Here is a 22,714-nt window from a genome sequence, read left to right on the forward strand (position 1 = left end):
ATGTTTTTAATAGTTAATTCTCATTCAACACTGTTTCCTGCAATGTGGTCCATTTCAGATTGGGATATACTTCATTTTTGGTCTCATTCCGTAAGATGATCTTTAAAAATAGATGGACGGCATGGATTAAACACATACATCATGGTAGAGCCCACAGAGCACCAACCACTAGCCATTGGCTAGTGTAAGGGGAAGTAGCCAATCTATCCCCCTTATTTATGGTGCGGTCCATTTAATCTTTGGATATGATTTATTTTTTGAATAATTCTCTAAAATGATCTCAAAAAATGGATGAACGGTGTGGGTTGATACCAAAATTTTGGTAAATGCAAAACTCAAGTGGACTATGCCACACGAAACAATATGGAATAATGATTTCCACCGTTGATACCTTCCTTAGGCCCTCAGTAATGTTTATTTGTCATCCAACCTGTTCATAATATCAAAAAGATATGAATGAAGAGAAAATACAAACATTAGCTTGATCCAAAACTTCTATGGCCTCCAAGAATTTTTCAATAGTAGAGGTTCAATCACACTAGTGGAGAGGGGTTTCCTTTCATAATAATATATTGGGCTTGCCTAAATGTGATTCACATATCCAACCCACTCATTATGTGTGTCCCACTTGGATGAAGGGTCAGACCAAGTTTCAGCCACATCCAAGACTCATGTGGGCCTCACCCAGTGCTTTTATAAATTTTAGGATGTCTTCACATGGTTTTAGATGGTATGGCCCACCTGAGTTTCGTATATGGATCATTTTTGAGATATCTCATAACCTAAAGGGGACACATCAAATGCACAGTATTGATGTTCGACACACATCATGATAGGGCCTACAAAACTTACTAACATAAATTTTTAAGTTCTCGCGAGGTTAATAAGTTGGGTCACAATTTTGACAAGAATATTTGGCCCATTTTATATGTTTGGTCCATTCACTCTATTTTACGGATCAATACGCTTAAATTGACTATTTACTCGCCCTAATCATTTTTATTATAAAATATTTCAAAAAAAATTAAAATACAAATTCTGAATTTTTATTTTCAAAATCTCAGTAATTTTCTTAACCTTTTAAATTTTTTTTCCCTCAAAAATTCCAAAATGCTGATTTTTTTTTTTCTTCAAAAGCATCATTTTGTTTTCAACTTTTCAAATTTTTATTAAAAAATGATATATATATATATATATATATATATATATATATATATATATATATATATATATATATATATATATATATATATATATATATATATCAAAATCTCAATGTTTTTATAAATAACTTTTTCCTTTAATTTCAAATTTTTAACATTTTCATTTAATTTTTAAAATCACAAGTTTTTTCAATTTCTTTATTTTTCATTTCAAATTGTCTGTTTTTTGTTGAAGTATCGATTCTTTAATATTGTTTAATTTTAAAATTTTAAATTCTTTCTAACTTCTCCATTTTTTTTTTTAAAAAGCATTTTTTTTCCGAACTTGTCAACTTTTTTTAAACTTCTCAATTTTATTTTATTTTTCAAAATACAAACTCTCATTTTCTTTTTGCAAAATATTTTCATTTTTTATCATCGTCGAAATTTTCACATTTTTAAAAATCTTTTTAATTTTCTTTTTCAGGATATTATTATTTTTTTCTTGAAATCAAATTCTTTTTTTTTTCAAAATTATCTAATTTATTCGGTATTCTTTTTTCTTTCCCACAAAATAGATTTTTATTAAATCATGAATTTTATTTTTTTAAAATCTCATTTTTTTTCCTCAAACATTGTTATTTTTTTTTAACTGCTCAATTTTTTTCTTTTCATGTCGTGGATAAAAATACATCATGGTGCATCCCATCCAAATAGTTGGACAGTATGGATATAAAAACATATATATATATATATATATATATATATATATATATATATATATATATATATATATATATATATATATATATATATATTTGTATTCAATCAATTATTAAATATAATATTAGATACAAATATGTACAATTAAACCACTGAATTTGTATTAAAAAACATTTCTTAGATTAAGAAAAAAAAAAAAACATAATTTTCTACCATATTCTAAAAAAATTTAAAAACATAAATGTTTTAGGCAAAAGTTCATTAACGACGGACCATGATCTGTCGCAAAAGCAACTAAAAAACGTAGGGCATTGCTATTTTGGGCGGGAATTTGCAACCTATAATATTCTGTTGCAAAATTCAAATTTGTGACGGATTTAGTCCGTCGCCCTTTTACAACGGACCAAAATCTGTTGTAAATACGTCGTAAAACTGATTTTAGCGACAGATTTTGGTCCGTCGCAAAATTTGACGACGTTTAGACGACGGATTTTCAAGAAAGATGGGATTAGCAACAGACTTTTTCCATATTGACGGATTAAATCCATCGTTAAACCAAGCGATTTTTCTGACGGACTTCTGTCGTAATTTTGCAATTTTGGCTTTGTGACGTGAGTGTTCATTCGGCGTAGCTTCCGTTTGGGAGTGGGGTAAGGGGCAACTCATCTCTCGTGCGCTGTGAGACTAACTGGCATCTCTCTCACGTGCCCAAGGAACCTTGGATTACAAATATCAATCAAACTTAACCAAGGGGATGCGGATTCGGTGAGTCACCTGAATCACCTAAGACTTGTACGGCCCTTTCCGTGGGGCTCGCCATGGTGTATGTATTCTATATCAGCATTGTCCATATGTTTTTACATATCATTTTATGGCATTAAGAGAAAAAAATGAAGCAAATCTAATTATTATCTAGTCCATATCATATAAAACAATAGTAATTGAACTCCTTACCATTAAAAGCTTCTTAGTGAACACCTTTAATGTTTATGTAGTGTTTATTTGCCATCCAATCTCTTGATAAGGTCAGAGCTAATTTCTGCAAGATAGGATACATTGTCTCTGCTGAGACTAAAGCTTTGCTGATGTAGTAGACTGGGAACTGCTTTCCCTCATGTTCTCTAATTAAGGCCGAGCTAATTGCAGCATTAGAGACGGCCAAATATAGCAATAGAGATTCACCTAATTCAAGTTTGGAAAGCAACAGCGGTGACCCTAGGTACTACTTGAGTTGCTGGAAGACCACCTTGCATTCTTTTGTGTAGTCCATGACTTGTTTTCCATGGGGCCTGCTCATGATAGCATTTAGGGCGACATCGTCAGAATGCTTCCGAACTTGTAGTGCTTATAGGTTAAAGCACTTGATGTATTCTTTCAGAAGTTCGCCATCTTTCTGAATCACATGTAGAAGATGGGCAAGTGCTTTGAGCCTCTTTTTCCTTCCGATGAAATTCGTGACGAAGGCTTAGCTGAGCTGAGAGAATGAGCTGATGGACTTCGGCTTCAGTTTCTTAAACCATAGCCAGGCAGCGTCAGACAAGGTTAAGGAGAAATCTCGGCACATGACTGCATTCAAAGCATCATGGAGTTCCATGTAGATCCGGAAGGATTCCATGTGTTTTGATGGGTCGGTGTTTCCCGAGAAGGGGGTGATCCGAGGTAAGCGAAACTTGTCCAGCAGTCATGCCCGAAGATGTCAGCAGTGAATGGGGACTTAGTTTCTTCCACTGTAGTCATTGTTGCATTAGCTGGGTATGTCTGTTGCTTGTTGCTGATCTGGTCTTGCAAACTCTTTAGCTCGACTTTCCATGGTTCTCCGCTTTCGGTAGTAGCTTTAACCGGGTCTTTGCCGTGCCTATTCCAATCTAACTCGTGTCATAGGTCCGAGGTGAGCAAAGGGACGGTCCCAGAAACGTGAGATGGGACAGGTCTAGCTGAACTACGTTGTTGGCTCAGCTGGGGAGTTGTAACGCCCCGTGTTTTCAGGACCCAAGTATATGACCCGTTTCCCAAAAACCCGAGTGTTAACCTCAAAAATTCAGTATAAATTCGAACCGCTTATCACTAATCAGAGTCAACAGCAACGAAGCTAGAGTAAACCATGCATTGACATAAAAAATATTCCAACTATAATAAAAATCCAAACATAGCACCCATACAGGACTTATATAATCACAAATAACCGAATTCATTAATATAACGCCTCGGATTTCGAGGGTCAAGCAAAGCTTAACTCCCGAGATCCAACGCATTACTTATGCAACATAGATAATGATGTTTAAATGTTGTCTATATTAGTGCATTAAACATGAGAGGGATTACACTAAATCGGTATATCATACTCTAGAGTTAATGTAATTAAGCAAGCGGAAGACTGAGATAGATATATAAGGTATATGTACGTATTTCACAACCTCCAGAGTATGAGTATATTACCGGGCCGAATATATACATGTTTTAACTCAAAATATACAAAATGACAAAATGTAAGTGTCTGACTAATCCATGTATCCCTGAAATCCCATCGAAGTAGCATGAGGTCTACATAGACCTGCCAGAGAGCTGAACATAGGAGAACTCTTCCTCCTCATTTGTGAAGTCCAACCCCGCTGCATATACATCCTCATCACCTACATCTATAACAGAGTTTGGTTGGTGTTTTAAAACACCATCCCAGAGTGGGAGTGAGTGATCAACTCAGTGGTACTATAAGGCAAAGGTTAACATGTTATCAATTTAATTAAGCAGTAATGATAAAGCAGTACAACAATCATTCATTAACTACTCTTATTAATGTAGGGATGGTATGCAGTAATTGTCACCCCCCAAATTTGAAAACCGAGCTCACAAAATTCTCGATTGCCGAATCCGATGCCGACAGCCTTTGTAGTACCCCATTCTCGGCTTCCAACATCCATACGCCAGATTCCTATCCTGGGGTCTTACAAGAAGGATTTTTAATGTACATTTGTTTCATAACAAGCATAACCACAAGTTTACCCAAATCATAAGGACAACATCATCTTCACATATCCACTAATATAAACATTTGAATATAATGCTGAAAGGGAAATACATATGTCAAAATCAAACCTCCAGAAGTCATCTAGATGTTCCAAGCTTCACGCTACTGCAACCTAACATTACCTGCACGCATCTATTGTGTATAAGCTTATAGAAAGCTTAGAGGGTGGTGTAAGTGTGTGCACAAGGTAAGTGTCAAGTATTCGATACAATGCCATAATCACACAATATCGAAAATACTGGTAAGATCATGAATCATATGATATCAGAGTAAGCGAAAATACTAACAAGTCCATGAGTCAATCAATATCAGAATACACAATACAGATCAACTATGCAAATGAGAAATCATAAAGAGCCAAATATCAGATGCCGATGATGTAATGTAATATACAATTCCTGATGAGTTCACGTATAGCGTCAGCTGTACCTAGACCATATAAATGCAGAAACATAGTAATCCAAAATGCCAGTCGCGGATATAATACAATATGCGGTGCAAATGGAATGACCATGCTGGAGTGTGAAGTCGGGATGATAGTACGTAGTATCGCAGGCTATGCGGTCCATCACAAGGGACTTCTATCCAAACCAGTCCCATACATAATTTGGATAGTCAGACTCGATGTGGTAAACTCCTGATCTCAGGTTAGTCGCGCGCCCCAACCAAAATCCTGGCCATTGCGGAGGTACACGTAACAAATAGTTACGCACTACCAACCCGAGTGGATAGTGAATAAATGAATGAATGAGTATGCAACTCCTACTCAATAAGTCCACATATCAGTACTATTCATCTCTGGAATCATCACCGGGGTCTAGTACACTCTACACTAGCTTGCCGCCCCATCAAGCGCACAACTGGGTAAGTGGAAGAGACCTCACTATTCGCCTGGCCAGTTGTTAGCCAATATCTACCTGGCACGTCAATAGCGGATCCATTCACGAGCTGGTCAAACTCAGTCTAGCTATGCCTACTCCCTCGGGCGGGTAAGGCCACACCCCCTCCTAACTGACCACGACACAGTGGGAGACTCGGCCTATAGGTATACGGCCTTTATGCGCTCATACATATCCACTCGGTCTTGATGTTGGGGCATCCTCTAGTACCAAGAGGGTTTAGGAATTTTCACCCAGGGCCATCTATGACAGCCCGATGCTCGAACCAAATATTTTCGGTGTCCCATCTGGCCATCCACAATATGCCTGTAGAGGCTACGGCCCTGATGTCGCTAGTGCGTATAGTAATCACAACACACAATGCAAGATGCATGAGTCATACAATTTAATCATGCATCAATTCTGCGTATACTGTGCGCTCATGTGAGATAACCTCCGCCTATCAGGGAGTTTCATAACAACCTGCCCAATGACATATGCAATGGTCAACCACATCCTATAACAAACATGTAGATGATGCGTATGGGCATGTATCATGATGCTATACTGTCACATACTCATAATCGGTATCAATAATCGACATTAACAATCGACCTCGACAATGTGGACATTTAACTAACATTGCTCCCGAGAAATGGCCCACACAGAGCCTAACATATAGTGGACCCATGGCTTCACACAAGGGCCTAATATATAACACCATGGGCCCTACTCAAGAGCTCAATACACATCACGATGGGCCTCTCACATGGGTCTAAGTTATATCACAATGGGCTCCATCGCCTGGCCCTCAAACGCACCACACTAGGCCTCATCACATATGCCTAATATACATCACATTGGGGCTCAAACACGGGTTAAATACACATCACAATGGGCCTCAAATATAGACTACATATACATTACATTAGGCTTCAACAATTAGAATCGACATCGATAACCAGAATCGATAATCGGAATCAGCCTCGACAATCGGCGTCGACTAACGGAATTGGCCTTATCAATCGGACTCGGCCTCGACAATCGAAATCGACAATCCGAATCAGCCTCGACAAATGGAATCGGCCTCGTCAATCGACTCGACCTCGACAATCGGAATCGGCCTCGACATACAGAATCGGCCTCGTTAATCGGACTCGGCCTCGACAATCGACGATTGGAATCAACAATCAGAATCGGCTTCGACAATCGGCCTCGATAAATGGAATCGACCTCGTCAATCGAACTCGGCCTCGACAATCGAAATCAGCCTCGACATACGGAATCGGCATCGTCGATTGGACTCAGCCTCAACAATCAGAATCGGTCTCGATAATCAGACTCGGCCTCGACAATCGATGATTGAAATCGACAATCAGAATCAGCTTCGACAATCGGCCTCGACAAATGGAATCGACCTCGTTAATCGGACTTAGCCTTGACAATCGGAATCAGCCTCGGCATCATCGATCGGACTCTGCCTTGATAATCAGAATTAGCCTCGACAATCGACCTTGACAAATGGAATCAACCTCGTCAATCGAACTTGGCCTCGACAATTGGAATCGGCCTCGACGTAAGGAATCAGCCTCGTCAATCAAACTCGGCCTCGACAATCGACGATTGGAATCGACAATCAGAATCGGCCTCAACAAATGGAATTGGCCTCATCAATCGAACTCGGCCTCGACAATCGACGATCGAAATTGACAATCGGAATCGGCCTCGACATACGGAATCGACCTCGGCAATCGGAATTGGCCTCGACGCAAGGCGAGGTCCATTGATGGACAACCGATGATGGATTAAGCAATATCAATGGGAACTAAGCATTTGGGTTAACCCACTAGAGAACAATGAGAATGGGCCTATCCAGGCCTAAGGGAAGGTCATAATGTGGACGTTTAACTATCACCACCCATCAATGTGGAGATTCAACCAACATTGCCCCCAAGGGGTGGCCCACATAAGGTCAAACATATAGTGGACCCATAGCCTCACACAAGGGCCTAATACACATCACGATGAGTCACATCCATAGGCCTCTCATACATCAGGTGGGCCGCATCATATGGGTCACATATACATCACATTGGGCCTCTAACACGGGCTTAATATACATCACAAAGGGCCACATCCCATAGGCCTTAAATATATCACAATGGGCCTCTACCCAAGGGCTCCAAATACATCATAATGGGCCTTAACCCATGGGCCTCAGTACATCACAATGGTCCGTACCAATGGCCATCATATACATCAAGTGGGCTACATCAATGGGTTGCACTAATGGGCCTCATGGATGGGCTACAAATATATCAAGGTGGGCCCTATCACGTGGGCCAAAAATACATCATGATGGGCCTCCGCAAATACAACAAGTTGGGCCTCTTATGAGGGCCTCATATATCACATGGGGACTTATCAAATAAGCCCTAAGTACATCACATTGGGCCTCACCAAATGGGCCCTAATACATTATATCGGGCTTCCTCAAATGGGCCCCTGTAGACACTGAAAATCGGCGCCCACGTTGATTTGAAATGTTATGGATTTGGTGGTGGGGGATTAGGCTGATTTGTGAATGTTGGAGTCGCCACTAGCTAATAAAACTCAGAATCCCGCAGTCGTATAGAACCTGCGGAATATGTAAGGTTGGAGAAATCTGAAGACTTTTCTACCTTAGAGTGACTCCTGATCTGTGATCTGGGATTCCGGATAAGGGACCTCGGTTACAAAGAGGGAAGGGGTTAGGCACCCTCTCTGCCTGTACAAATGTACGATCTCTACTTAGCGTGATAAAACAATCTCAAGGGATGATGATGATGCTATGGTTATGATGGGACTAGTCACGCATGGATTTCTGACGTAGCAAGATCCGAGATTTCTGCAGGCCACAGAGCATACGTCTGACAATGTGTCTAGAAGGTGGATGTGATGATGCTTATGCAAAGAGGTAAGAAAAATGGACTAGAAAATGGACTAGATCACTAGGAATTTCTAATGTGATGGGATCCGATGTATGGCAAGTCATAGAGCATACATTCACTAGAGATCTAGAGGGGCAGTGAGGTTAAGAAGGGAGTAGATGTCATGATGAATGCTTGTAAGATGATGGATCTTTGGCTTGATTCTTGAATAGGCTAAGACATAGACTGAACCATGATCAATTTGGGTTAGGCCTATGGATTGGATGGGTTGAGAGGAGGGCTAGGGGGTGGCTGGAAAAATTAAAACTTTGAGGGTTTGGGAGCTCCCTCCCTTTCCCTTACTCTCTTCTTCACTCACTCTCTTTCTCTCTCACTTTCTCTCTCTTTCTCTCTCTCTCACTCTCTTAGTTGTTGTGTTGTGGGGTGTGGAAATGAGAAGAGGAGAGAGATGCCACATGGCATGCTCTCATTGGCTAATGGGGTTGGTAAAAGGGTAAATAAGCTCGGATTGAGGGGTAATTTCAGGAGAAAGTTGACTTTTGGATGCTAGGATAGCTGTCCACATGAGGGCCGTGAGTGGTGGCAGTCGAAGTACCGCAGGCGGCAGTTAGATTGTCGCCCACGGTAGTCAGATTACCACTCGAGCCTAGTTCGGGCCGGATTCGCGTGTGTGGGTTTCGTGTGGTGCTCTGGTTTGTCTGGTGGTCTCCGTTTTGGGTTCCTGGGACTCAAAGTGGTGGATTTAGGTATGGTTAGAGGATTCTAGTTAGGGTATAGGGTATAGGCGAGGCTATATGTGTGTTGAACGGTTTGGATCAAGGTTTTGGGTCTCGATTTTGAGACTTTTAGGTCTGGGTTGGTTTAGGCTGGGATTAGGGTTTGGTTTAAGGTGTGATCATGGTTCTTGGCTTGTCTTAACTTTTCCAAGATATTAACTTGGGTGGGGTGTCTACAAATGCCCCTCTTTGACCGAGGTTGTGGGCAACCGAAGGTCAAAGCAAGTGGACACACCACCCTTCTGGTAAAAAAGGGTAGTGATTCGAATCTGTTGCCTGCTATTATATCATTGTCAGTAGACTGTTTGGAAAAGAAGTTACTTGCACATATCACGAGGGTTGAGGAAAACGTTGTGATTGTCTCTTGCGCATTCGTCGCGGCTTTACGGAGCACCAATCACAACCCTTTCATGTTAGATTGTTAATAGCATTGGAGGGTAAATCTGAAAAGTAGGCCCTTTGCGCGTTGGTGCGGCTTTACGAGGATTCCTGTACTGTTTGGTCTGTCGTTCCTTTGCTATGTAATCACCCTAGGAGTATTCAATCCATTTGATTGTCAAAGTGGTTAGCTGCCCTGCGCGTTGGTGCGGCCTTACAGGGAACTCACTACGCCAACTTGGACTCGATCAAATTTTACGAACATCCCAGACTAGGTATGTGCAGGTAATCTTTTGTCATGCAGTCTGCTGATTCTGATACTTTGGTTACAATGGATTGTTGTCACTTCGAGTTTGATTATTCTTTTCCAGAGATAGATCCAATCATTTTTACTAGCATTTGTACGACTGCTGAAATAGAGATCGGACCAATCGTACATGTATCATGCACGGGTTCGATCATCCTTTAGGGAAACCAGAAGGGATCGAATCTTATTTATCTATTTACACTGACCGCAACTGGAGAATATGGAAGATTCCTTAGTGTACTGCGCGTCGCGTGCATTTTTTGAATTTTTTTTTTGAAAACTATTCGTTTGATCTCGCGGGTGGGTGTTGTCGTTCAGTTTTTTTATTTGTAAAAAGGTCAAATGGCTTCCTCTAATAAGTTTTTGAAATATTTTTGGATTTTGGAAAGATCCATCCGATCTTACTGGTGGTTGAGATAGTCCAGTTTTTTTTGAAAGGGTCATCCTCTGTATAGCTAGACTCCTTGGGGATTTTGTTTTTTTTTTTTGACAAACCTTATTTACACATTTTTTCTATCCGTTCGATTTCACGGGAGGTGCGTTTTGTGGACCCAGCCTTCTGAAGTGGACCTTACCTAATCGATGACTGAAAGTAGTCCCGGGCAGTAGTCCGATTACCGCCCGTTGACTTTTGCCATCCCATTCTGTCCTGTCAGGTGCTACATGGATGTAAGATGTCAGATCTGATGGTGGTGGTTGGAGTACCGCAGGCGGTAATCAAAGTATCGTCTCTGTTCCCCTTTTCTTCCAGCGAACTCCCTCTTCTCTGTTCATTCCTTTTACTTCTCCTCTGTTATTCTCGTCTACTCCAGGCCGTCCGATCTCTCCTTTTGTCCCTTCCTTTTTACCCCTTTTTCTTTGTCCTCTTCTTCCTTTTGTCTTCTTTTTTTTGAAGTTATTATGATTGATCCTGATGAAGGGATTGATGGGTTTATGAGTGAGGTTGGTGGGTCGATAAATGATGGAAGGGATCCATTTATGGATGGGTTGATGGGGGTAGGTGGATGAGTGATGGATTCCTTTGAAGAGGTAAATGCTATTTATGGCTAGGATCTTTCCTCCAATAATGGTGGCTATGGGGATGGGTTGATGGGATTGGATGCTCTTGATGGGTTTACACTAGATGGTCCACCGGGATTTGTGGATGCTGATATGATGAGGGTGGATGGTTTAAAGGGTGAGGATGATGTGATGATGGCAACCGATGGTTTGATTGATGGAGGGGTGGTTATGGGTGGCGTGGATGGTGGTATGGTAATGATGGATGGTTTGGATGATAGTGGTATGGTGAGGATAGATGGTTCGAATGGTATGGATCAGGCTTGGGTGGGTGGCTGGTTACATCTTGGCGGCTCGGATGGCTTGGATTTGACAGGTGATGGACCTCTTGTGGATGGCCTGGGTCAGATATTTAGCATGAATTTTGAGGCAGTGATGGGACAGTCAACTATTGCTGGGGCCCAGGGTGTAGGCCCCGTCAGCGATTTGGACACTTTGGGTATTATGGCTCCTGGGTCTTGCATGTTCGTGACAGCTCCTGATGTGACAGTTGTTGGCGGCTTGGGCTCGCCTGTCGCAACTTTACAGGATACCTTGCGCGATACGATGGGCGATGTTGGCTTCTTTTTCCATCATGAGATAGACTTGCTAGACAAGGGGATGCCCATTGTTGACGATTCTCCTACTGACCCAGGAGTTCAGATTATTGAGGGCGTCCCTGTCCGGACCTGTCGATTGTAGCCACGTGTCTCTTGTTCTGAGCGACTGCACTTTTGGGTAGAGAGCTTGATCGAGTCCGAGATCTTTGAGTTGGGCTCCTTAGGCTTCAGAGAGGTTCTTCATTTCCATCGGGTTCGCTTAGACTGGCGGCTGTTGAGCGCGGCGTTGTATGATTGAGTTCCGTCTCTGAACCTATTTTCCTTTAATGATCTGGAGCTGGGCCCATCACTGGAGGAGTTCTCACGCTTGTCTGGTCTTCCTCTCTCCCGAGAACCTTACATTCCTTCTTCTGAGCCGGTTCGTTCTTCTGATCTAATTTCCTGGTTTAGGTTCCTTATAGCTCTTCCTATTGTGGAGGGTAGGATCGGTGAGCTTTCACTTGTGGTTCTGAATGATCATTGTTCTACTTCGCGAGGTGCCCCTGGATCCGATCGCCAGCTTCAGTGTTTGAATGCGCTGATATTTTGTGTTCTGGCTGAGTTGCTTTTCTCGGGTTGTCGGCAGTCATCGTTGGTAGCTTTGCTAGATGTATTCCATTGTGTCCTGCATCATAGGAGCATTACCTTTGTGGTGCTGGCAGAACTTTTTCTAGGGCTGACCGAGTGTTCGTTAGGGCAAACCCGCATCCTCCGGGGTTGTTGTGCATTCCTTCAGGTATTCTCTGCTCTTTTCCTCTTCCTTGCTTAGCACTGTTTTCCTGCTTGCAGCCTGAGTTTGAAACATATTTCCTTGCAGGTTTCGTTGTGGGAGCATCTGTTCATGACCCCTCAGCTTTTATGGCCGCACTCCCGTCGCGGTGATGTGTTACGCTTGTTGCTTGACGACCTTCCCCTTGGTGCTGAGGCCATTGAGCCACTATACTGTTGTATGCTCACTCAGGTGCGAGGGTGGGAGATCAGTTGGGAGGCTCCTTGGCTCCATAGCTCCCCGTTGATTTGTAGTGCTGCTCGTACTCCTTTACTGCTACTGGGGCTTTGGGGGTACTGCTCCAATTATCCTGTACGCTTCCTTCGACAGTTTGGCTTTTGCCAGGATGTTCCAGAGTTTGCTTTCTCGGGATTTGGTCATACCCCTCTCCCTTCTGATTTGCTCGCTTTGTATAGGTGAGTCTGGATTTCCTGGCAGGGCTCCTTGGATGCAACGATGCTGGAGCTCGAGTCTTGGGCTCCTCCTTTGGCAACCGTACTGTACCAGCGATGAGTGGCAAAGCAGTCATTATATCGTCAGGTCCCTGGTTGGCATTTGGAGGATGAGATTGCTGATTAGGACATGGTGGGCGATGCTGCTTCCTCCTCCTCGTGCGTTAATGATTCGTTTAAGGCTTTTGAGGAGCATCCTTTTATTGATCCATCTTTCTTACTAGCCACACATGGTCACCTGATTTCTGAGGTCGCTGTCCTCCGCCACACTTGTGAGGATATGGCTCGTCGACTCGCCATGGGATGATGATATGACGAGAGTATGTTTGTAGCACATCGTCTAGAGAGGGATGAGGTCTTCTACCTGCGCATGGAGGTAGAGAGGCTCAGACAGAAATCATCGCTGTATGAGAGGTAGGAGCTTACCTTTGATCCCTTTTTTCGATCGACTGCTTATTTTTGTATGCATGAAGGATTTTGTTTTTGATATAAAAAGAAAGAAAAGCAGTGTATTTGTAAGAAGGATGAAATTTTTTTATTTTGTGCCAAATTTTTCAATGTGCGCTTGTGTTTGGATTTATGCTTTGGATGATTGGGATCAGAATCTTAGGCTCAGCCCATGTTGTATGCAATATCCTAGATTGAATTCCTAGGGTCTTGGTTCCTTGAGAGGGTGTCTGGAATCGCATCCCCGAATTTGAGCAGAGTTTGATAGAGAACTGATCCAAAGTTTATCTTTCTTTTGTATCTCGCTGTGGTGTTTGCTACCTTGACTTCATCTGTGCCTGCACTTTTATTTTTATTTTTTCCTTTTTCTAGCCATTTTTGCCTGTAATGCCCTTTCGGGTTTTCACTACGTCCGGCTCTTCTCGTCATTTTTGCCCGTAGTGTCCTTTCAGTTTTTCACTATATCTCGGGTTTTTGATCTTGCCTGCCCCTTGACAGCTGTGCTGTTTTTACCCTTGGCGCCTTTTTAGGTTTTCACCAAGTCCGTTACATACCCGCCATTTTTACTCGAGGCGCCCTTTCGGGTTTTCACCTCGCCCTTTTTGCTTAGACATGTCCTTCTCTCTTTTTTTTTGAGTGTTGTGAGAGATGGAGAGACCTCTTTCATAGCCGGCCGACTGGTTACCTTCCTGTCCTTGTCTTTAATTACAATCGTAAGCTGGTTTCTGGTTGGGTTATTTGGGGGATGTGGTATAGGCTTATTCTCTCCTTTCTAGGTCTTCTTTTTGAGATCTTCTTTTCTTTTTCTCTTTTTTTTTTCTTTCTTTCTGCTTTCCTGCTTTTTTCTTCTCTTTTTTTTCTTTCTTTTGTGGAAGAGACGATTGATGTTTTTGATGGGAGAGGTGGCGGATACAATTTTTATTTTTGATGGGGGAGTGAGGGATGTAGCTTTGCGATTGTTAATCATTAACAAGGTTAGGTATAGTTACCCATGATAGATTTTCACGTTATCGGCGTTGATGGGCTCAGAAAGATCCTCTCCTTTCAGATTGGTGAGCTGGAGAGCACCTGCTGGGAGTACTTTCCGAATGATCAGCAGTCCTTCCCACGAGGGTTTGAACTTTCCTCTGGGATGTGGTAGATGTGGTGACAAGATATGCTTCATGACCATGTCACCGACCTTGAAACTCCTCTTCCGGACCCTCTTGTTGTAGGCCCGAGCGATCCTTCTTTGATAACATTGGGAGTGGCTTAACACTCGCATGTGCTTTTCATCTGCCAGATGCAGTTGATTGTATTTTGCTTGTTGCCACTCGCCTTCCTCGACTTTACTTTCTAGCAATATCCGGAGTGATGGGACTTCGATCTCGACTGGTAATACTGCTTCCATTCTGTATGCGAGCTCATACGGAGTTGCACCTGTAGCAGATCGTATAGACATCCTATAGACCCAGAGTGCATAAGGTAGTATTTTTGACCAATCGCGATATGTCTTCACCATCTTCTCCAGTATGCGGATGATGGTTTTGTTGGCGACTTCGACCCCACCTTTCATTTGAGGGCGGTAGGGGCTTGACCGATGGCGTCGGATCGTGAACTTGTCGAGGAAATCGCCCATCCTTTTATTGGCGAATGGAGTACCATTGTCAGTAATAATGGCCTGAGGGACCTCATAACGGCTAATGATGTTGTTCTTCATAAACTTGACCACATGAGATGCTGTGATGGTGGTGTAGGATGCTGCCTCTATCCATTTGGTGAAGTAGTCTACCGCCACCAGGATGTATTCATGCCCATTTGAAGCTTTAGGGCTGATCTTGCCGATGATGTCTAGCCCCCATACAAAGAAGGGCCATGGTGATGTCAGGTTGTAGAGTTCGGAAGCGGGCGCGTAGATCTGATTTGCATGTTCCTGACACTTAAAATATTTCTTAACGTGTTTATAGCAATCGGCCTCCATCGTGAGCCAATAATAGCCAAGTCGTAAGATCTTTTTGCCATCATGTGCCCATTCATGTGTGGGCCGCATAGTCCTTCGTGGATTTCTGACATGACGTGCGTTGCTTCTGTTTCATCCACGCAGCGGAGAAGGACTTGATTGAAGGATCGCTTGTAAAGGACGCCGCCGGTAATCACGAACTATGCCGCTAGCTCTTGTATGGTGCGATGATCTGTCAGTGTTGCTCCTTCCGGGTATTTCTGGTGCTCGAGATATTCTTTGATGTCTGTGTACCACGGCCGGTCATTCGAGGGTGGCTCAACTTCATCAATTTGTAGGCAGAATGCGGGCTCCTCCTGAAGTTCAACAGTGAGTTCCCATTCAGCAACTCCTTTTGGGATCTCCAGCATCGAGGCGAGGGTAGCCAAAGCGTCTGCAAACTGATTCTTGACTCGGGGCATGTAAGAGAATAAGATCTCTTCAAACTCTTCGATTAAATTCTCCACATAGACGTGGTATGGGATTAGCTTTTCATCCTTGGTCTTCCAGTCGCCATTCGTCTGATTGATGATGACTTGCGAGTTTCCGAAGACCCGTAACTTCTTTACATTGAGTATTATAGCCTCTCTTAGACCGATGATACATGCTTCATACTCAGCTACGTTGTTGGTGCATTGGAATGCTAACTTCCTGGATATGGGAATTGGGATGTCCTTGGGAGAGTAGAGTATGACGCCTACCCCACTCCCTTTCGAGTTTGCAGCTCCGTCAAAGAAGAGCGTCCACTCTCCTGCCTTTCTTTCTTCTTCTTCCTCGATTAGGAGGATGTCCTCATCAGAGAAGGTCTTCAGTGGTTGATAATCAGGCAGAGAATGTGCTACTAGATGGTCGGCCAATGCTTGTGTAACGCCCTGAAATTCGGGGGTCGAGCATAACTCAGCTCCCGAGTTCCAAAACATCACTTATGCAACATATTTAATGATGGATGTATGTTGTCTGTATTAGTGCATAAAACATGGAATAGATTAAGCCAAAACACAGATATAATTCAGGGATAAGTGAATAAAGCAAGCGGAAGACTTATACAAATATATGTGTACAAGTGTAAATCCCTGAAGTACCTATACAAACTAGGTCGTGATGAAAGTGTTACTTAACAAAATTACAAGTTTCAAGTTACATCATTTAAATCCCAAAAATAATCCCATAATCTCGCACATCAGAACAAGGCTCGCTAGAACCCGTCTGAAAACTGCATATATGAGAAAGCAGCCTCATCATCAGCCATCTCCCGCTTTGCCTCAGAAGTCGCATCCACATCTGCAACATCAGAACCTAAGACAGAGTCTGGTGGGTGTTTAACACCGCTCCAGAACGTGGGAGTGAGTGATCAACTCAGTGGAACAATAAGGCATTGGTTAACATGTTATCAGTTCAATCAAACAGTAATGATAAAGCAGAACAATTAAACAAATCCTAAGTACTCTTATTAATGCAAGGATGTATGTAAATTGATGCGTGCCCTCACACGTACACCCTCAGGGTCTTCATCTTACGTTACGCATGACACCACCTCAAAGTGCGCCACATCTACAAAGCACATGCAAATGCGGTGCATGGATATGATTACCAAGTTGTTATTAGTCCTTTTCATACAGTAGGATTGGGAAGCTAAGATACCTTCCTCATATCACATCCAACAGTGATCCATTCTAGGGTCGTCAATCCTAGACATCTCATACGATCATATGGTTTCAGGTCGTAGTAAAGGGCTCGTCACCAATCAATGCACGCCTATCATACCTTCGGTACTACACCAAGGCTCGTCACCTCAATGCGGTATCCAGGCATGCTCGAGGTTACTACAAAGGGCTCGTCACCAATCAATGTAGGCCGACAACACGAATATAGTGTCCCATACCACCATAATCGGCTCACGAGTTTAGTTGCTCACTGGTCACTACGGGAGGCTCGTCACCCCAGCGTAGGCCGACAGCTCAACCACGGTGTCCCATACCACCATGTCCGGCTCATGAGTCTTAGCGGATCAAGGTACTATGTTTAATAGGATTTCACTGGTAAGTTCGGTACCCTAGATTCAAGCAGTAGCGTCCAATACATGGTGAACATACATCGGACAATCGGGTTACTTGACGAACTCGACTAGCACGAGCGCACATTGGGTTGAACGACATAGAGTGCGCAAACACTCCGCGTGGCCAAACCACTGCCGCCAACTCTAATACGGCTCGGGTTCGTCTAATTACGTCCGTTGTGGCGAAAGCAATCTCAGCCACAACCTTAAGGCAGATTACCGATTTCCTGGACTAATGCATAGTCCCACACACATTGCACTACAACAGATAATTATATTGAATGTAAAACAGTAAAGGAACAACAACTCAAATCATGGTACATAAGCACTTGAAGAATATCAACTTAACATAAATGTAAGCATAAGTAATGCTTGAAATTAAATAACAAGGAATGTAACTTGCAAAAAGGAAAACATACACACTAGTGGGAGAATTGAGAATAGCTCCTCAACGCCCATACCAGGTTCAAATATCACAGTTTAGATCATTCAGACATTTCTACAAACACTTAGAATACATAATACAACATATATGACGTATGTTGAAATACACACATTTGGACAATTCCTTTTACCAAGGAGTTGTTGCACAAGCATCTAGCATACATACACGACAAATAATCATGGCAAACACAGGTTCATATTTTATACGCATACAGTACTTTATACATACACATAGAATACACAAATCTCAATATAACACATATATATCAGGAACGCAACATAAACATAACATTTGGCATGTGAAATCTCATCCATAACAAGAATAAATGATTAACTGGCATTGAAAGCCTTGAAAACCATAACCTATACACTTAAAGTCCGCACCTTAAGCCAGAAAAGAAACACCGAACTGATTTAGACGAGTTGTCTTCGTCAACGGCGATAGAATACCCTAAGACAAGGATAGAAATGAGATACAACAACACCAAGACTAATCTAAGCTCTAACACAGATTAGGGTTAGGTTAACTTACCCAAGGATGAACTCAGAATCGTCAGAATAACGATTCAAAGTGAAGGTTCAAAGATGAAGAAGAACAGGAAAGAATCCAAGATGTTTCACCAACTTCTCTCTCACTTTCTCTCTCTTTTCCACTCTCTTTCCAAGCTAGGGTTAGAGAAAATTCGTATGTAAAAGAGAGCTAGGGTTTAAGGACTATAAATAGGCCTCATATTGATGAAAATAACCCCAGGGTCAAGGTATACTTAGGGTATAACCAAAACCTGACTCTCGCGAACCAACGAAGCACTTCTGGTGGGCCAAATACCACGAAAGGTTGGACTTAAGCTCACTGACCATGGATCTAGGTCAAGCTGAGTTTTCGTACCGACCGGCTCTTCAGATCAGCCGTGGCGGACCACACTCAATTCAACGGTCACGGAATCTCGATCAGGTCCACAAGCACAAGGATATGCCTGGGCCACCTTCCCTAATCAGAGGGTGAAATTAGGTCAGAATCGAACGGTCAGATAGCTTAAAATCATCGCGCAAGCGACACGACTCAGATTTCATAAAAGCTTAATAAATTTCTAACCGTTCTCACACTCTTCACTCCAGACTCAATCAAATCGACCCAGAACATCACATGGACTTGATTTTCGAGGTGATGGTCAAGCCCAACATAGTGACCGCAAAAGCCTAAGATCATCGCTATCGGACTTTCGACGCGCAGTCCAGGTCCGATCCAAAACTTTCAAAAATTCTCCAGAACAACTGGATTTAGCGATGGATCCTAGATTTCAGAGTAACATAGCGCTAACTAATCTACAAGTTTTGAGTCATGCAGATACAATTTAAAGTGATTGATGCAGATTTCACAAGCAATCGAGCATAGCGCTAATTACCCCAAAAACAACTACTTAAGGAAAGATTAGCACAAAAATTTCCAAGGTCGTTACAGCTTGCCCCTTGATTGCCTTCTGAGTGACATAGGTGATGTCGAACTCAAAGAGCAATAATTGACATTTTGCGATCCTACCCGTTACTGCCGGCTTTTCGAACAAGTATTTCAACGGGTCCATGCGAGCGAGCGAAAGGATCGGGTGAGCGATCATATACTATCGTAGTCGTTGTGTTGCCCAGATTAGGGCGAGGCACATTTTCTCTAAGCTAGAATATTTGGCTTCATAGCTTGTGAATCGTCGGCTTAGATAGTAGATTGCTTGCTCTTTTCTTCCTGTGTCATCGTGTTGGCCAAGAACGCATCCAATTACTTCTGCTGCGACGGAGATATATAGCAGTAATGGCCTACCCAAAGTAGGTGGCATGAGCACTGGAGGATTTAGCAGGTATCTTTTGATCTTGTCGAAGGCCGCTTGACAGTCGTCATTCCATTCCTTTGGCAATTTCTTCCGTAACAGCTTGAATATGGGCTCACAGACCGGAGTGAGCTGTGCGATGAATCGGCTGATATATTGGATCCATCCAAGGAAGCCCCGAATTTCCTTTTTAGTCTTAGGCGGCAGCATTTCGATGATTGCCTTAGTCTTAGTCTTATCCACCCGACTACCATCTTCGCTGACAATGAAGCCTAGCAACTTGCCTCTGGTTGTACCAAAGACACACTTTTGCGGGTTGAGGCGGAGCTTGAATTTTTCTAGCTTGTCGAAGAGCTTCTTAAGGTCTTCGAAATGTCCTTCGATTGTGTGAGATTTGACGATCATGTCGTCTACGTAGACCTCCATTTCCTTATTTATCATATCGTGGAATAAGGCGACCATGACTTGCTGATATATAGCTCTTGTGTTTTTCAGCCCGAAGGGTATAACCCGATAATAGAAAGTTCCCCATGGTGTGATGAAGGAAGTCTTTTCACGATCTTCGTTGGCCATCTTGATCTGGTTGTAACCGGAGAAACCATCCATGAAGGAGAAGATCTTGTGCCCAGCAGTATTATCGACCAGCGTATCGATATGAGGCAGAGGGAAGTAGTCTTTGGGGCTTGCTTTGTTGAGATTCCTAAAATCGATGCACATTCTGACTTTCCCATCCTTCTTTGGAACTAGTACAATGTTTGCGAGCCATTCTAGGTAGTTGGAGACTACCAGGAATCCTGCATTGTACTGCTTGATGATCTCATCACGGACCTTTAGGGCCCATTCTAGCTTCATTCTCCGTAGCTTCTGCTTGATAGGCTTCATGTCAGGCTTTGTTGGCAAATGATGCACCACCAGATCTTCATCGAGGCCTAGCATATCCTCGTAAGAGAAGGTAAAGTTGGACAACCTTGGTTTCAGAAACTCGATCATCCTCTGCTTGTATTCCGGGGATAATGATCTTCCGATACGCACCTCTCTAGGGAGTTCTGGGGATCCTAAGTTCACAACTTTGAAGTTGTCTGCTACAATATTGGCCTTTGTTTTGAACTTTTCGAGAGAATTCTCGAATTCGAGAGTTGTATCATCATTTCCCTCATCTGGGGCTTCATCCAAACCCATGAGTTCGAAGTCCAACTCTAGATCAAAATCATACGAGTCGACCTCAAACTCTTGCAATGTGTGCGAGGTGTTTGGCACAGTGATTTTTGAAAGTTTTTCTATTATTTTTGTATTTTGAAAATTTTCTGATATTTTGTGGTTTTGAGGAATATTTGATTTTTTTTGTATTTTTGGGAATATGTGATGTTTTTGTGTTTTGAAAATTTTCTAATTTTTTTATGTTGCCAAGGTGTCCCGAACAAGACGGTGTTATGAACCATGATTGGTCTTGCCCTGGTTCGGGATACTAACTGCTATTTACATTGACATTTTTTTGAGGCCGGCATCCATGAATGGTTCGCCGGCTGATTCGATCGTTAAGGGGACAGCTATTCATGGTGGTTCTTTCCCCCATCCGATCCTATTGTTTTGTTTTATTTGTTCCTGTGGGTCATCTATCTTGATGACCATGATATCCGCTGGGTTAGGCTCAGATTCAGAATCTGATTCGATCTCTTCACCCAGGAGTTGGAGTCCTTCTAGCTCCTTAGGTTCGTCTTGTGATGGGACCTTAACGTTCGTCCAATCAAGGGCAGGCCATTTTCCCTTGTCAACCCAATGGATGGGCTGCTTTCGCCCCTTGTGTCATTGAGCTGGTGGTGGGGATGTGTCCCCCTGATTGTGGGTGGGTATGGGTGTCTCCCTATTCTTACCTGTGTTTCCTTCAAGGGACACTCCTGGTTCTAGGTCTTTTGTGGGTGGACCTGTTTCCACGCCCCTAGCTTCATGTGATGGGTCTGGGGGTTCTACCCTTGGCTTTAGATGTGCTTTTGATGCCCTGAGGCTCCTATCCCACCTTATTGGTGGCCACCAGATGGACTCCAGGTTAGCATGTTCTGTGAGTTTGAGTTGCTGGAGTTGGTCCTCAAGGGACCTCATCGTGTCTTCACAAATTGTCCCAGCCTTTATGAACTTGATGGGTGTGCACTTAAACAGTTGACCCTTTTTTGGCCTCTCTGCCTGATCCTCTGGTGTCGGCTGATATCCCAATCCCTGTCCCTGCATGTTGACGGGTGCTGGTTTTACCACCATACCTTTTCCATGAAACTTGATACGGTAGTTCAGGATTAGCAGTTCGGCAGGAGGAATGACATATTCAGCAGCAAGAGGGCGTGGGTTGGTGATTGCATTCACATTTTCGAATTCAAAGCTGTGATACGATATGTCACCTTCTGCATGTTGAATATTAATCACTGGGATGTTGGTTTCTGGGATACTGACCGTCACCAGTAAGATGGTTTCTGGCTCGGCCAACACTGAAATGATTTGATTTCCCGAAGGGAATTTAACCCTTTGATGGAGGGTGGATGGGATGGCTCCAACGGCATGGAGCCATGGTCGCCTCAACAAAAGGTTAAATGAGGCAGGAATGTTGATGACCTGAAATGTGACAAGGGTCATGTCTGGTTCGATTTGTAATTCAAGGTCGATTTCTGCCTCAACCTGCCTTTGGGAGTTGTCGAAGGCTCTAACGCTCATGGTGCTGAGCCTGAAAGAGGACGGTTCTATCCCCAACCTTTCGGCAGTCCTAAAAGGACAAACATTCAGGCTAGATCCATTGTCTATGAGCACAAGTGGGACTTTGAAATTCTTATGACAGGCAACTATATTTAGTGAGCGTCCATGTTCACGCCCTTCAGGTGGTAGTTCCTCATCCAAGAAAGTGATGACTCATGGTGCGAGGAGTTGTCTGATCATACTTGCCACCATTTCGGGAGGTACATCAGGAGAGATATG

General features: G+C 42.9%; 1 pseudogene; it reads right to left on the reverse strand.

Annotated features, from left to right (window-relative positions):
* Positions 1-15,603: 15,603 nt before the first annotated feature.
* On the reverse strand, positions 15,604-22,456 carry LOC131246677 (uncharacterized; annotated as a pseudogene).
* Positions 22,457-22,714: the final 258 nt, after the last annotated feature.

Source organism: Magnolia sinica, chromosome 1 (genome assembly GCF_029962835.1).
Source record: "Magnolia sinica isolate HGM2019 chromosome 1, MsV1, whole genome shotgun sequence".
NCBI lineage: Eukaryota > Viridiplantae > Streptophyta > Magnoliopsida > Magnoliales > Magnoliaceae > Magnolia > Magnolia sinica.